General features: G+C 35.9%; 1 protein-coding gene across 1 annotated transcript in view; it reads right to left on the bottom strand.

Moving 5' to 3' along the window:
* The window catches only part of LOC118965352 (myb-like protein X), a 100,692-nt gene that overhangs the window by 10,208 nt on the left and 72,232 nt on the right, over positions 1-18,252 (bottom strand). The window lies entirely within an intron of this gene.

Consider the following 18,252-nt stretch of genomic DNA (forward strand, 5'->3'; position numbering starts at 1 on the left):
GTATAAACCATTACATCTCTCTGAGTGTTGAGACTGATACAGTATAAACCATTACATCTCTCTGAGTGTTGAGACTGATACAGTATAAACCATTACATCTCTCTGAGTGTTGAGACTGATACAGTATAAAACCATTACATCTCTCTGGGTGTTGAGACTGATACAGTATGAAACAATTACATCTCTCTGAGACTGATACAGTATAAAACCATTACATCTCTCTGAGTGTTGAGACTGTTACAGTATAAACCATTACATCTCTCTGAGTGTTGAGACTGATACAGTATAAAACCATTACATCTCTCTGAGTGTTGAGACTGATACAGTATAAAACCATTACATCCCTCTGAGACTGATACAGTATAAAACCATTACATCTCTCTGAGTGTTGAGACTGATACAGTATAAACCATTACATCTCTCTGAGTCTGTTACAGTATAAAACCATTACATCTCTCTGAGTGTTGAGACTGATACAGTATAAACCATTACATCTCTCTGAGACTGATACAGTATAAACCATTACATCTCTCTGAGACTGATACAGTATAAACCATTACATCTCTCTGAGTGTTGAGACTGATACAGTATAAACCATTACATCTCTCTGAGACTGATACAGTATAAAACCATTACATCTCTCTGAGTGTTGAGACTGATACAGTATAAAACCATTACATCTCTCTGAGTCTGTTACAGTATAAAACCATTACATCTCTCTGAGTGTTGAGACTGATACAGTATAAACCATTACATCTCTCTGAGTCTGTTACAGTATAAAACCATTACATCTCTCTGAGTGTTGAGACTGATACAGTATAAACCATTACATCTCTCTGAGTCTGTTACAGTATAAAACCATTACATCTCTCTGAGTGTTGAGACTGATACAGTATAAACCATTACATCTCTCTGAGTCTGTTACAGTATAAAACCATTACATCTCTCTGAGTGTTGAGACTGTTACAGTATAAACCATTACATCTCTCTGAGTCTGTTACAGTATAAAACCATTACATCTCTCTGAGTGTTGAGACTGATACAGTATAAACCATTACATCTCTCTGAGTCTGTTACAGTATAAAACCATTACATCTCTCTGAGTGTTGAGACTGATACAGTATAAACCATTACATCTCTCTGAGTCTGTTACAGTATAAAACCATTACATCTCTCTGAGTGTTGAGACTGTTACAGTATAAACCATTACATCTCTCTGAGTGTTGAGACTGATACAGTATAAACCATTACATCTCTCTGAGTGTTGAGACTGATACAGTATAAACCATTACATCTCTCTGAGACTGATACAGTATAAACCATTACATCTCTCCGAGTCTGTTACAGTATAAACCATTACATCTCTCTGAGTGTTGAGACTGATACAGTATAAACCATTACATCCCTCTGAGACAGATACAGTATAAAACCATTACATCTCTCTGAGTGTTGAGGCTGTTACAGTATAAACCATTACATCTCTCTGAGTGTTGAGACTGATACAGTATATAACCATTACATCTCTCTGAGTGTTGAGACTGATACAGTATAAAACCATTACATCTCTCTGACTGTTGAGACTGATACAGTATAAACCATTACATCTCTCTGAGACTGATACAGTATAAACCATTACATCTCTCTGAGTGTTGAGACTGTTACAGTATAAAACCATTACATCTCTCTGAGTGTTGAGACTGATACAGTATAAAACCATTACATCTCTCTGGGTGTTGAGATTGATACAGTATAAAACCATTACATCTCTCTGGGTGTTGAGACTGATACAGTATACAACCATTACATCTCTCTGAGTGTTGAGACTGTTACAGTATAAACCATTACATCTCTCTGAGACTGATACAGTATAAAATCATTACATCTCTCTGAGTGTTGAGACTGATACAGTATAAACCATTACATCTCTCTGAGACTGATACAGTATATAACCATTACATCTCTCTGAGTGTTGAGACTGATACAGTATGAAACCATTACATCCCTCTGAGACTGATACAGTATGAAACCATTGCATCTCTCTGATACTGTTACAGTATAAAACCATTACATCTCTCTGAGTGTTGAGACTGATACAGTATAAAACCATTACATCTCTCTGAGTGTTGAGACTGATACAGTATAAACCATTACATCTCTCTGAGTGTTGAGACTGTTACAGTATAAACCATTACATCTCTCTGAGTGTTGAGACTGATACAGTATAAAACCATTACATCCCTCTGAGACTGATACAGTATAAACCATTACATCCCTCTGAGACTGATACAGTATAAACCATTACATCTCTCTGAGTGTTGAGACTGATACAGTATGAAACCATTACATCCCTCAGAGAGATACATTATGAACCATTACATCTCTCTGAGTGTTGAGACTGTTACAGTATAAACCATTACATCTCTCTGAGTCTGTTACAGTATAAAACCGTTACATCTCTCTGAGACTGATACAGTATAAAACCATTACATCTCTCTGAGACTGATACAGTATAAAACCATTACATCTCTCTGAGTGTTGAGACTGATACAGTATAAAACCATTACATCCCTCTGAGACTGATACAGTATAAAACCATTACATCTCTCTGAGACTGATACAGTATAAAACCATTACATCTCTCTGAGTGTTGAGACTGATACAGTATAAACCATTACATCCCTCTGAGACTGATACAGTATAAAACCATTACATCTCTCTGAGTCTGTTACAGTATAAAACCATTACATCTCTCTGAGACTGATACAGTATAAACCATTACATCTCTCTGAGACTGATACAGTATAAAACCATTACATCTCTCTGAGTGTTGAGACTGTTACAGTATAAAACCATTACATCTCTCTGAGACTGATACAGTATAAAACCATTACATCTCTCTGAGACTGATACAGTATAAACCATTACATCTCTCTGAGTCTGTTACAGTATAAAACCAATACATCTCTCTGAGACTGATACAGTATAAACCATTACATCTCTCTGAGTGTTGAGACTGTTACAGTATAAAACCATTACATCTCTCTGAGTGTTGAGACTGATACAGTATAAACCATTACATCCCTCTGAGACTGATACAGTATAAAACCATTACATCTCTCTGAGTGTTGAGATTGTTACAGTATAAACCATTACATCTCTCTGAGACTGATACAGTATAAACCATTACATCTCTCTGAGACTGATACAGTATAAACCATTACATCTCTCTGAGTGTTGAGACTGATACAGTATAAACCATTACATCCCTCTGAGACTGATACAGTATAAAACCATTACATCTCTCTGAGTGTTGAGACTGATACAGTATAAACCATTACATCTCTCTGAGACTGATACAGTATAAAACCATTACATCTCTCTGAGTGTTGAGACTGATACAGTATAAACCATTACATCTCTCTGAGACTGATACAGTATAAAACCATTACATCCCTCTGAGTGTTGAGACTGATACAGTATAAACCATTACATCTCTCTGAGACTGTTACAGTATAAAACCATTACATCTCTCTGAGACTGTTACAGTATAAAACCATTACATCTCTCTGAGTGTTGAGACTGATACAGTATAAACCATTACATCTCTCTGAGACTGATACAGTATAAAACCATTACATCTCTCTGAGTGTTGAGACTGATACAGTATAAACCATTACATCCCTCTGAGACTGATACAGTATAAAACCATTACATCTCTCTGAGTGTTGAGGCTGTTACAGTATAAAACCATTACATCTCTCTGAGTGTTGAGACTTATACAGTATAAACCATTACATCCCTCTGAGACTGATACAGTATAAAACCATTACATCTCTCTGAGTGTTGAGACTGTTACAGTATAAAACCATTACATCTCTCTGAGACTGATACAGTATAAACCATTACATCTCTCTGAGTGTTGAGACTGTTACAGTATAAAACCATTACATCTCTCTGAGTGTTGAGACTGATACAGTATAAACCATTACATCTCTCTGAGACTGATACAGTATAAAACCATTACATCTCTCTGAGTGTTGAGACTGATACAGTATAAAACCATTACATCTCTCTGAGTGTTGAGACTGATACAGTATAAAACCATTACATCTCTCTGGGTGTTGAGACTGATACAGTATAAAACCATTACATCTCTCTGAGTGTTGAGACTTATACAGTATAAACCATTACATCTCTCTGAGACTGATACAGTATAAAACCATTACATCTCTCTGAGTGTTGAGACTGATACAGTATAAACCATGACATCCCTCTGAGACTGATACAGTATAAAACCATTACATCTCTCTGAGTGTTGAGGCTGTTACAGTATAAAACCATTACATCTCTCTGAGTGTTGAGACTTATACAGTATAAACCATTACATCCCTCTGAGACTGATACAGTATAAAACCATTACATCTCTCTGAGTGTTGAGACTGTTACAGTATAAAACCATTACATCTCTCTGAGACTGATACAGTATAAACCATTACATCTCTCTGAGTGTTGAGACTGTTACAGTATAAACCATTACATCTCTCTGAGTGTTGAGACTGATACAGTATAAACCATTACATCTCTCTGAGACTGATACAGTATAAAACCATTACATCTCTCTGAGTGTTGAGACTGATACAGTATAAACCATTACATCCCTCTGAGACTGATACAGTATAAAACCATTACATCTCTCTGAGTGTTGAGGCTGTTACAGTATAAAACCATTACATCTCTCTGAGTGTTGAGACTGATACAGTATAAAACCATTACATCTCTCTGAGTCTGTTACAGTATAAAACCATTACATCTCTCTGAGTGTTGAGACTGATACAGTATAAACCATTACATCTCTCTGAGTCTGTTACAGTATAAAACCATTACATCTCTCTGAGTGTTGAGACTGATACAGTATAAACCATTACATCTCTCTGAGTCTGTTACAGTATAAAACCATTACATCTCTCTGAGTGTTGAGACTGATACAGTATAAACCATTACATCTCTCTGAGTCTGTTACAGTATAAAACCATTACATCTCTCTGAGTGTTGAGACTGTTACAGTATAAACCATTACATCTCTCTGAGTCTGTTACAGTATAAAACCATTACATCTCTCTGAGTGTTGAGACTGATACAGTATAAACCATTACATCTCTCTGAGTCTGTTACAGTATAAAACCATTACATCTCTCTGAGTGTTGAGACTGATACAGTATAAACCATTACATCCCTCTGAGACTGATACAGTATAAAACCATTACATCTCTCTGAGTCTGTTACAGTATAAAACCATTACATCTCTCTGAGACTGATACAGTATAAACCATTACATCTCTCTGAGACTGATACAGTATAAAACCATTACATCTCTCTGAGTGTTGAGACTGTTACAGTATAAAACCATTACATCTCTCTGAGACTGATACAGTATAAAACCATTACATCTCTCTGAGACTGATACAGTATAAACCATTACATCTCTCTGAGTCTGTTACAGTATAAAACCAATACATCTCTCTGAGACTGATACAGTATAAACCATTACATCTCTCTGAGTGTTGAGACTGTTACAGTATAAAACCATTACATCTCTCTGAGTGTTGAGACTGATACAGTATAAACCATTACATCCCTCTGAGACTGATACAGTATAAAACCATTACATCTCTCTGAGTGTTGAGATTGTTACAGTATAAACCATTACATCTCTCTGAGACTGATACAGTATAAACCATTACATCTCTCTGAGACTGATACAGTATAAACCATTACATCTCTCTGAGTGTTGAGACTGATACAGTATAAACCATTACATCCCTCTGAGACTGATACAGTATAAAACCATTACATCTCTCTGAGTGTTGAGACTGATACAGTATAAACCATTACATCTCTCTGAGACTGATACAGTATAAAACCATTACATCTCTCTGAGTGTTGAGACTGATACAGTATAAACCATTACATCTCTCTGAGACTGATACAGTATAAAACCATTACATCCCTCTGAGTGTTGAGACTGATACAGTATAAACCATTACATCTCTCTGAGACTGTTACAGTATAAAACCATTACATCTCTCTGAGACTGTTACAGTATAAAACCATTACATCTCTCTGAGTGTTGAGACTGATACAGTATAAACCATTACATCTCTCTGAGACTGATACAGTATAAAACCATTACATCTCTCTGAGTGTTGAGACTGATACAGTATAAACCATTACATCCCTCTGAGACTGATACAGTATAAAACCATTACATCTCTCTGAGTGTTGAGGCTGTTACAGTATAAAACCATTACATCTCTCTGAGTGTTGAGACTTATACAGTATAAACCATTACATCCCTCTGAGACTGATACAGTATAAAACCATTACATCTCTCTGAGTGTTGAGACTGTTACAGTATAAAACCATTACATCTCTCTGAGACTGATACAGTATAAACCATTACATCTCTCTGAGTGTTGAGACTGTTACAGTATAAAACCATTACATCTCTCTGAGTGTTGAGACTGATACAGTATAAACCATTACATCTCTCTGAGACTGATACAGTATAAAACCATTACATCTCTCTGAGTGTTGAGACTGATACAGTATAAAACCATTACATCTCTCTGAGTGTTGAGACTGATACAGTATAAAACCATTACATCTCTCTGGGTGTTGAGACTGATACAGTATAAAACCATTACATCTCTCTGAGTGTTGAGACTTATACAGTATAAACCATTACATCTCTCTGAGACTGATACAGTATAAAACCATTACATCTCTCTGAGTGTTGAGACTGATACAGTATAAACCATGACATCCCTCTGAGACTGATACAGTATAAAACCATTACATCTCTCTGAGTGTTGAGGCTGTTACAGTATAAAACCATTACATCTCTCTGAGTGTTGAGACTTATACAGTATAAACCATTACATCCCTCTGAGACTGATACAGTATAAAACCATTACATCTCTCTGAGTGTTGAGACTGTTACAGTATAAAACCATTACATCTCTCTGAGACTGATACAGTATAAACCATTACATCTCTCTGAGTGTTGAGACTGTTACAGTATAAACCATTACATCTCTCTGAGTGTTGAGACTGATACAGTATAAACCATTACATCTCTCTGAGACTGATACAGTATAAAACCATTACATCTCTCTGAGTGTTGAGACTGATACAGTATAAACCATTACATCCCTCTGAGACTGATACAGTATAAAACCATTACATCTCTCTGAGTGTTGAGGCTGTTACAGTATAAAACCATTACATCTCTCTGAGTGTTGAGACTTATACAGTATAAACCATTACATCCCTCTGAGACTGATACAGTATAAAACCATTACATCTCTCTGAGTGTTGAGACTGTTACAGTATAAAACCATTACATCTCTCTGAGACTGATACAGTATAAACCATTACATCTCTCTGAGTGTTGAGACTGTTACAGTATAAACCATTACATCTCTCTGAGTGTTGAGACTGATACAGTATAAACCATTACATCTCTCTGAGACTGATACAGTATAAAACCATTACATCTCTCTGAGTGTTGAGACTGATACAGTATAAACCATTACATCTCTCTGAGACTGATACAGTATAAAACCATTACATCTCTCTGAGTGTTGAGACTGATACAGTATAAACCATTACATCTCTCTGAGACTGATACAGTATAAAACCATTACATCTCTCTGAGTGTTGAGACTGATACAGTATAAACCATTACATCCCTCTGAGACTGATACAGTATAAAACCATTACATCTCTCTGAGTGTTGAGGCTGTTACAGTATAAAACCATTACATCTCTCTGAGTGTTGAGACTGATACAGTATAAACCATTACATCTCTCTGAGACTGATACAGTATAAAACCATTACATCTCTCTGAGTGTTGAGACTGTTACAGTATAAACCATTACATCTCTCTGAGTGTTGAGACTGATACAGTATAAAACCATTACATCTCTCTGAGTGTTGAGACTGTTACAGTATAAAACCATTACATCTCTCTGAGTGTTGAGACTGATACAGTATAAAACCATTACATCTCTCTGAGTGTTGAGACTGATACAGTATAAAACCATTACATCTCTCTGGGTGTTGAGACTGATACAGTATACAACCATTACATCTCTCTGAGTGTTGAGACTGATACAGTATAAAACCATTACATCTCTCTGAGACTGATACAGTATAAAATCATTACATCTCTCTGAGTGTTGAGACTGATACAGTATAAACCATTACATCTCTCTGAGACTGATACAGTATAAAACCATTACATCTCTCTGAGTGTTGAGACTGATACAGTATGAAACCATTACATCCCTCTGAGACTGATACAGTATGAAACCATTGCAACTCTCTGATACTGTTACAGTATAAAACCATTACATCTCTCTGAGTGTTGAGGCTGATACAGTATGAAACCAATGCATCTCTCTGAGTGTTGAGACTGTTACAGTATAAACCATTACATCTCTCTGAGTGTTGAGACTGCTACAGTATAAAACCATTACATCTCCCTGAGACTGATACAGTATAAACCATTACATCTCTCTGAGACTGATACAGTATAAACCATTACATCTCTCTGAGACTGTTACAGTATAAAACCATTCCATCTCTCTGAGTGTTGACATTGTTACAGTATAAACCATTACATCTCTCTGACTGTTGAGACTGATACAGTATAAAACCATTACATCCCTCTGAGACTGATACAGTATAAACCATTACATCTCTCTGAGACTGATACAGTATAAAACCATTAAATCTCTCTGAGTGTTGAGACTGTTACAGTATAAACCATTACATATCTCTGAGTGTTGAGACTGATACAGTATAAAACCATTACTTCTCTCTGAGTGTTGAGACTGATACAGTATAAACCATTACATCTCTCTGAGTGTTGAGACTGATACAGTATAAAACCATTACATCTCTCTGAGTGTTGAGACTGATACAGTATAAACCATTATATCGCTCTGAGACTGATACAGTATAAAACCATTACATCTCTCTGAGTGTTGAGACTGTTACAGTATAAACCATTACATCTCTCTGAGTGTTGAGACTGTTACAGTATAAAACCATTACATCTCTCTGAGACTGATACAGTATAAACCATTACATCTCTCTGAGACTGATACAGTATAAACCATTACATCTCTCTGAGACTGATACAGTATAAAACCATTAAATCTCTCTGAGTGTTGAGACTGTTACAGTATAAACCATTACATATCTCTGAGTGTTGAGACTGATACAGTATAAAACCATTACTTCTCTCTGAGTGTTGAGACTGATACAGTATAAACCATTACATCTCTCTGAGTGTTGAGACTGATACAGTATAAAACCATTACATCTCTCTGAGTGTTGAGACTGATACAGTATAAACCATTATATCGCTCTGAGACTGATACAGTATAAAACCATTACATCTCTCTGAGTGTTGAGACTGTTACAGTATAAACCATTACATCTCTCTGAGTGTTGAGACTGTTACAGTATAAAACCATTACATCTCTCTGAGACTGATACAGTATAAACCATTACATCTCTCTGAGACTGATACAGTATAAACCATTACATCTCTCTGAGACAGTTACAGTATAAAACCATTACATCTCTCTGAGACTGATACAGTATAAACCATTACATCTCTCTGAGACTGATACAGTATAAAACCATTACATCTCTCTGAGTGTTGAGACTGATACAGTATAAAACCATTACATCTCTCTGAGACTGATACAGTATGAAACCATTACATCTCTCTGAGTGTTGAGACTGATACAGTATAAACCATTACATCTCTCTGAGAATGTTACAGTATAAAACCATTACATCTCTCTGAGTGTTGAGACTGTTACAGTATAAAACCATTACATCCCTCTGAGACTGATACAGTATAAACCATTACATCTCTCTGAGACTGATACAGTATAAAACCATTAAATCTCTCTGAGTGTTGAGACTTTTACAGTATAAACCATTACATATCTCTGAGTGTTGAGACTGATACAGTATAAAACCATTACATCTCTCTGAGTGTTGAGACTGATACAGTATAAACCATTACATCTCTCTGAGTGTTGAGACTGATACAGTATAAAACCATTACATCTCTCTGAGTGTTGAGACTGATACAGTATAAACCATTATATCTCTCTGAGACTGATACAGTATAAAACCATTACATCTCTCTGAGTGTTGAGACTGTTACAGTATAAACCATTACATCTCTCTGAGTGTTGAGACTGTTACAGTATAAAACCATTACATCTCTCTGAGTGTTGAGACTGTTACAGTATAAAACCATTACATCTCTCTGAGACTGATACAGTATAAACCATTACATCTCTCTGAGACTGATACAGTATAAACCATTACATCTCTCTGAGACAGTTACAGTATAAAACCATTACATCTCTCTGAGACTGATACAGTATAAACCATTACATCTCTCTGAGACTGATACAGTATAAAACCATTACATCTCTCTGAGTGTTGAGACTGATACAGTATAAACCATTACATCTCTCTGAGTGTTGAGACTGTTACAGTATAAAACCATTACATCTCTCTGAGTGTTGAGACTGATACAGTATAAAACCATTACATCTCTCTGGGTGTTGAGATTGATACAGTATAAAACCATTACATCTCTCTGGGTGTTGAGACTGATACAGTATACAACCATTACATCTCTCTGAGTGTTGAGACTGTTACAGTATAAACCATTACATCTCTCTGAGACTGATACAGTATAAAATCATTACATCTCTCTGAGTGTTGAGACTGATACAGTATAAACCATTACATCTCTCTGAGACTGATACAGTATATAACCATTACATCTCTCTGAGTGTTGAGACTGATACAGTATGAAACCATTATATCTCTCTGAGACTGATACAGTATGAAACCATTGCATCTCTCTGATACTGTTACAGTATAAAACCATTACATCTCTCTGAGTGTTGAGACTGATACAGTATAAAACCATTACATCTCTCTGAGTGTTGAGACTGATACAGTATAAACCATTACATCTCTCTGAGTGTTGAGACTGTTACAGTATAAACCATTACATCTCTCTGAGTGTTGAGACTGATACAGTATAAAACCATTACATCCCTCTGAGACTGATACAGTATAAACCATTACATCCCTCTGAGACTGATACAGTATAAACCATTACATCTCTCTGAGTGTTGAGACTGATACAGTATGAAACCATTACATCCCTCAGAGAGATACAGTATGAACCATTACATCTCTCTGAGTGTTGAGACTGTTACAGTATAAACCATTACATCTCTCTGAGTCTGTTAGAGTGTAAAACCGTTACATCTTTTTGAGACTGATACAGTATAAAACCATTACATCTCTCTGAGACTGATACAGTATAAAACCATTACATCTCTCTGAGTGTTGAGACTGATACAGTATAAAACCATTACATCCCTCTGAGACTGATACAGTATAAAACCATTACATCTCTCTGAGACTGATACAGTATAAAACCATTACATCTCTCTGAGTGTTGAGACTGATACAGTATAAACCATTACATCCCTCTGAGACTGATACAGTATAAAACCATTACATCTCTCTGAGTCTGTTACAGTATAAAACCATTACATCTCTCTGAGACTGATACAGTATAAACCATTACATCTCTCTGAGACTGATACAGTATAAAACCATTACATCTCTCTGAGTGTTGAGACTGTTACAGTATAAAACCATTACATCTCTCTGAGACTGATACAGTATAAAACCATTACATCTCTCTGAGACTGATACAGTATAAACCATTACATCTCTCTGAGTCTGTTACAGTATAAAACCAATACATCTCTCTGAGACTGATACAGTATAAACCATTACATCTCTCTGAGTGTTGAGACTGTTACAGTATAAAACCATTACATCTCTCTGAGTGTTGAGACTGATACAGTATAAACCATTACATCCCTCTGAGACTGATACAGTATAAAACCATTACATCTCTCTGAGTGTTGAGATTGTTACAGTATAAACCATTACATCTCTCTGAGACTGATACAGTATAAACCATTACATCTCTCTGAGACTGATACAGTATAAACCATTACATCTCTCTGAGTGTTGAGACTGATACAGTATAAACCATTACATCCCTCTGAGACTGATACAGTATAAAACCATTACATCTCTCTGAGTGTTGAGACTGATACAGTATAAACCATTACATCTCTCTGAGACTGATACAGTATAAAACCATTACATCTCTCTGAGTGTTGAGACTGATACAGTATAAACCATTACATCTCTCTGAGACTGATACAGTATAAAACCATTACATCCCTCTGAGTGTTGAGACTGATACAGTATAAACCATTACATCTCTCTGAGACTGTTACAGTATAAAACCATTACATCTCTCTGAGACTGTTACAGTATAAAACCATTACATCTCTCTGAGTGTTGAGACTGATACAGTATAAACCATTACATCTCTCTGAGACTGATACAGTATAAAACCATTACATCTCTCTGAGTGTTGAGACTGATACAGTATAAACCATTACATCCCTCTGAGACTGATACAGTATAAAACCATTACATCTCTCTGAGTGTTGAGGCTGTTACAGTATAAAACCATTACATCTCTCTGAGTGTTGAGACTTATACAGTATAAACCATTACATCCCTCTGAGACTGATACAGTATAAAACCATTACATCTCTCTGAGTGTTGAGACTGTTACAGTATAAAACCATTACATCTCTCTGAGACTGATACAGTATAAACCATTACATCTCTCTGAGTGTTGAGACTGTTACAGTATAAAACCATTACATCTCTCTGAGTGTTGAGACTGAAACAGTATAAACCATTACATCTCTCTGAGACTGATACAGTATAAAACCATTACATCTCTCTGAGTGTTGAGACTGATACAGTATAAAACCATTACATCTCTCTGAGTGTTGAGACTGATACAGTATAAAACCATTACATCTCTCTGGGTGTTGAGACTGATACAGTATAAAACCATTACATCTCTCTGAGTGTTGAGACTTATACAGTATAAACCATTACATCTCTCTGAGACTGATACAGTATAAAACCATTACATCTCTCTGAGTGTTGAGACTGATACAGTATAAACCATTACATCCCTCTGAGACTGATACAGTATAAAACCATTACATCTCTCTGAGTGTTGAGGCTGTTACAGTATAAAACCATTACATCTCTCTGAGTGTTGAGACTTATACAGTATAAACCATTACATCCCTCTGAGACTGATACAGTATAAAACCATTACATCTCTCTGAGTGTTGAGACTGTTACAGTATAAAACCATTACATCTCTCTGAGACTGATACAGTATAAACCATTACATCTCTCTGAGTGTTGAGACTGTTACAGTATAAACCATTACATCTCTCTGAGTGTTGAGACTGATACAGTATAAACCATTACATCTCTCTGAGACTGATACAGTATAAAACCATTACATCTCTCTGAGTGTTGAGACTGATACAGTATAAACCATTACATCTCTCTGAGACTGATACAGTATAAAACCATTACATCTCTCTGAGTGTTGAGACTGATACAGTATAAACCATTACATCTCTCTGAGACTGATACAGTATAAAACCATTACATCTCTCTGAGTGTTGAGACTGATACAGTATAAACCATTACATCCCTCTGAGACTGATACAGTATAAAACCATTACATCTCTCTGAGTGTTGAGGCTGTTACAGTATAAAACCATTACATCTCTCTGAGTGTTGAGACTGATACAGTATAAACCATTACATCTCTCTGAGACTGATACAGTATAAAACCATTACATCTCTCTGAGTGTTGAGACTGTTACAGTATAAACCATTACATCTCTCTGAGTGTTGAGACTGATACAGTATAAAACCATTACATCTCTCTGAGTGTTGAGACTGTTACAGTATAAAACCATTACATCTCTCTGAGTGTTGAGACTGATACAGTATAAAACCATTACATCTCTCTGAGTGTTGAGACTGATACAGTATAAAACCATTACATCTCTCTGGGTGTTGAGACTGATACAGTATACAACCATTACATCTCTCTGAGTGTTGAGACTGATACAGTATAAAACCATTACATCTCTCTGAGACTGATACAGTATAAAATCATTACATCTCTCTGAGTGTTGAGACTGATACAGTATAAACCATTACATCTCTCTGAGACTGATACAGTATAAAACCATTACATCTCTCTGAGTGTTGAGACTGATACAGTATGAAACCATTACATCCCTCTGAGACTGATACAGTATGAAACCATTGCAACTCTCTGATACTGTTACAGTATAAAACCATTACATCTCTCTGAGTGTTGAGGCTGATACAGTATGAAACCAATGCATCTCTCTGAGTGTTGAGACTGTTACAGTATAAACCATTACATCTCTCTGAGTGTTGAGACTGCTACAGTATAAAACCATTACATCTCCCTGAGACTGATACAGTATAAACCATTACATCTCTCTGAGACTGATACAGTATAAACCATTACATCTCTCTGAGACTGTTACAGTATAAAACCATTCCATCTCTCTGAGTGTTGACATTGTTACAGTATAAACCATTACATCTCTCTGACTGTTGAGACTGATACAGTATAAAACCATTACATCCCTCTGAGACTGATACAGTATAAACCATTACATCTCTCTGAGACTGATACAGTATAAAACCATTAAATCTCTCTGAGTGTTGAGACTGTTACAGTATAAACCATTACATATCTCTGAGTGTTGAGACTGATACAGTATAAAACCATTACTTCTCTCTGAGTGTTGAGACTGATACAGTATAAACCATTACATCTCTCTGAGTGCTGAGACTGATACAGTATAAAACCATTACATCTCTCTGAGTGTTGAGACTGATACAGTATAAACCATTATATCTCTCTGAGACTGATACAGTATAAAACCATTACATCTCTCTGAGTGTTGAGACTGTTACAGTATAAACCATTACATCTCTCTGAGTGTTGAGACTGTTACAGTATAAAACCATTACATCTCTCTGAGACTGATACAGTATAAACCATTACATCTCTCTGAGACTGATACAGTATAAACCATTACATCTCTCTGAGACAGTTACAGTATAAAACCATTACATCTCTCTGAGACTGATACAGTATAAACCATTACATCTCTCTGAGACTGATACAGTATAAAACCATTACATCTCTCTGAGTGTTGAGACTGATACAGTATAAAACCATTACATCTCTCTGAGACTGATACAGTATGAAACCATTACATCTCTCTGAGTGTTGAGACTGATACAGTATAAACCATTACATCTCTCTGAGACTGATACAGTATGAAACCATTACATCTCTCTGAGTGTTGAGACTGATACAGTATAAACCATTACATCCCTCTGAGACTGATACAGTATAAAACCATTACATCTCTCTGAGTGTTGAGGCTGTTACAGTATAAAACCATTACATCTCTCTGAGTGTTGAGACTGATACAGTATAAACCATTACATCTCTCTGAGACTGATACAGTATAAAACCATTACATCTCTCTGAGTGTTGAGACTGTTACAGTATAAACCATTACATCTCTCTGAGTGTTGAGACTGATACAGTATAAAACCATTACATCTCTCTGAGTGTTGAGACTGTTACAGTATAAAACCATTACATCTCTCTGAGTGTTGAGACTGATACAGTATAAAACCATTACATCTCTCTGAGTGTTGAGACTGATACAGTATAAAACCATTACATCTCTCTGGGTGTTGAGACTGATACAGTATACAACCATTACATCTCTCTGAGTGTTGAGACTGATACAGTATAAAACCATTACATCTCTCTGAGACTGATACAGTATAAAATCATTACATCTCTCTGAGTGTTGAGACTGATACAGTATAAACCATTACATCTCTCTGAGACTGATACAGTATAAAACCATTACATCTCTCTGAGTGTTGAGACTGATACAGTATGAAACCATTACATCCCTCTGAGACTGATACAGTATGAAACCATTGCAACTCTCTGATACTGTTACAGTATAAAACCATTACATCTCTCTGAGTGTTGAGGCTGATACAGTATGAAACCAATGCATCTCTCTGAGTGTTGAGACTGTTACAGTATAAACCATTACATCTCTCTGAGTGTTGAGACTGCTACAGTATAAAACCATTACATCTCCCTGAGACTGATACAGTATAAACCATTACATCTCTCTGAGACTGATACAGTATAAACCATTACATCTCTCTGAGACTGTTACAGTATAAAACCATTCCATCTCTCTGAGTGTTGACATTGTTACAGTATAAACCATTACATCTCTCTGACTGTTGAGACTGATACAGTATAAAACCATTACATCCCTCTGAGACTGATACAGTATAAACCATTACATCTCTCTGAGACTGATACAGTATAAAACCATTAAATCTCTCTGAGTGTTGAGACTGTTACAGTATAAACCATTACATATCTCTGAGTGTTGAGACTGATACAGTATAAAACCATTACTTCTCTCTGAGTGTTGAGACTGATACAGTATAAACCATTACATCTCTCTGAGTGCTGAGACTGATACAGTATAAAACCATTACATCTCTCTGAGTGTTGAGACTGATACAGTATAAACCATTATATCTCTCTGAGACTGATACAGTATAAAACCATTACATCTCTCTGAGTGTTGAGACTGTTACAGTATAAACCATTACATCTCTCTGAGTGTTGAGACTGTTACAGTATAAAACCATTACATCTCTCTGAGACTGATACAGTATAAACCATTACATCTCTCTGAGACTGATACAGTATAAACCATTACATCTCTCTGAGACAGTTACAGTATAAAACCATTACATCTCTCTGAGACTGATACAGTATAAACCATTACATCTCTCTGAGACTGATACAGTATAAAACCATTACATCTCTCTGAGTGTTGAGACTGATACAGTATAAAACCATTACATCTCTCTGAGACTGATACAGTATGAAACCATTACATCTCTCTGAGTGTTGAGACTGATACAGTATAAACCATTACATCTCTCTGAGAATGTTACAGTATAAAACCATTACATCTCTCTGAGTGTTGAGACTGTTACAGTATAAAACCATTACATCCCTCTGAGACTGATACAGTATAAACCATTACATCTCTCTGAGACTGATACAGTATAAAACCATTAAATCTCTCTGAGTGTTGAGACTGTTACAGTATAAACCATTACATATCTCTGAGTGTTGAGACTGATACAGTATAAAACCATTACATCTCTCTGAGTGTTGAGACTGATACAGTATAAACCATTACATCTCTCTGAGTGTTGAGACTGATACAGTATAAAACCATTACATCTCTCTGAGTGTTGAGACTGATACAGTATAAACCATTATATCTCTCTGAGACTGATACAGTATAAAACCATTACATCTCTCTGAGTGTTGAGACTGTTACAGTATAAACCATTACATCTCTCTGAGTGTTGAGACTGTTACAGTATAAAACCATTACATCTCTCTGAGTGTTGAGACTGTTACAGTATAAAACCATTACATCTCTCTGAGACTGATACAGTATAAACCATTACATCTCTCTGAGACTGATACAGTATAAACCATTACATCTCTCTGAGACAGTTACAGTATAAAACCATTACATCTCTCTGATACTGATACAGTATAAACCATTACATCTCTCTGAGACTGATACAGTATAAAACCATTACATCTCTCTGAGTGTTGAGACTGATACAGTATAAAACCATTACATCTCTCTGAGACTGATACAGTATGAAACCATTACATCTCTCTGAGTGTTGAGACTGATACAGTATAAACCATTACATCTCTCTGAGAATGTTACAGTATAAAACCATTACATCTCTCTGAGTGTTGAGACTGTTACAGTATAAAACCATTACATCTCTCAGAGTGTTGAGACGGATACAGTATAAACCATTACATCTCTCTGAGTGGTGAGACTGTTAGAGTATAAACCATTACATCTCTCTGAGACTGTTACAGTGTAAACCATTACATCTCTCTGAGTGTTGAGACTGTTACAGTATAAAACCATTACATCTCTCTGAGTGTTGAGACTGTTAGAGTATAAACCATTACATCTCTCTGATACTGTTACAGTATAAACCATTAC

This window comes from Oncorhynchus mykiss, chromosome 7 (assembly GCF_013265735.2).
Source record: "Oncorhynchus mykiss isolate Arlee chromosome 7, USDA_OmykA_1.1, whole genome shotgun sequence".
NCBI classification, from domain to species: Eukaryota; Metazoa; Chordata; class Actinopteri; order Salmoniformes; family Salmonidae; genus Oncorhynchus; species Oncorhynchus mykiss.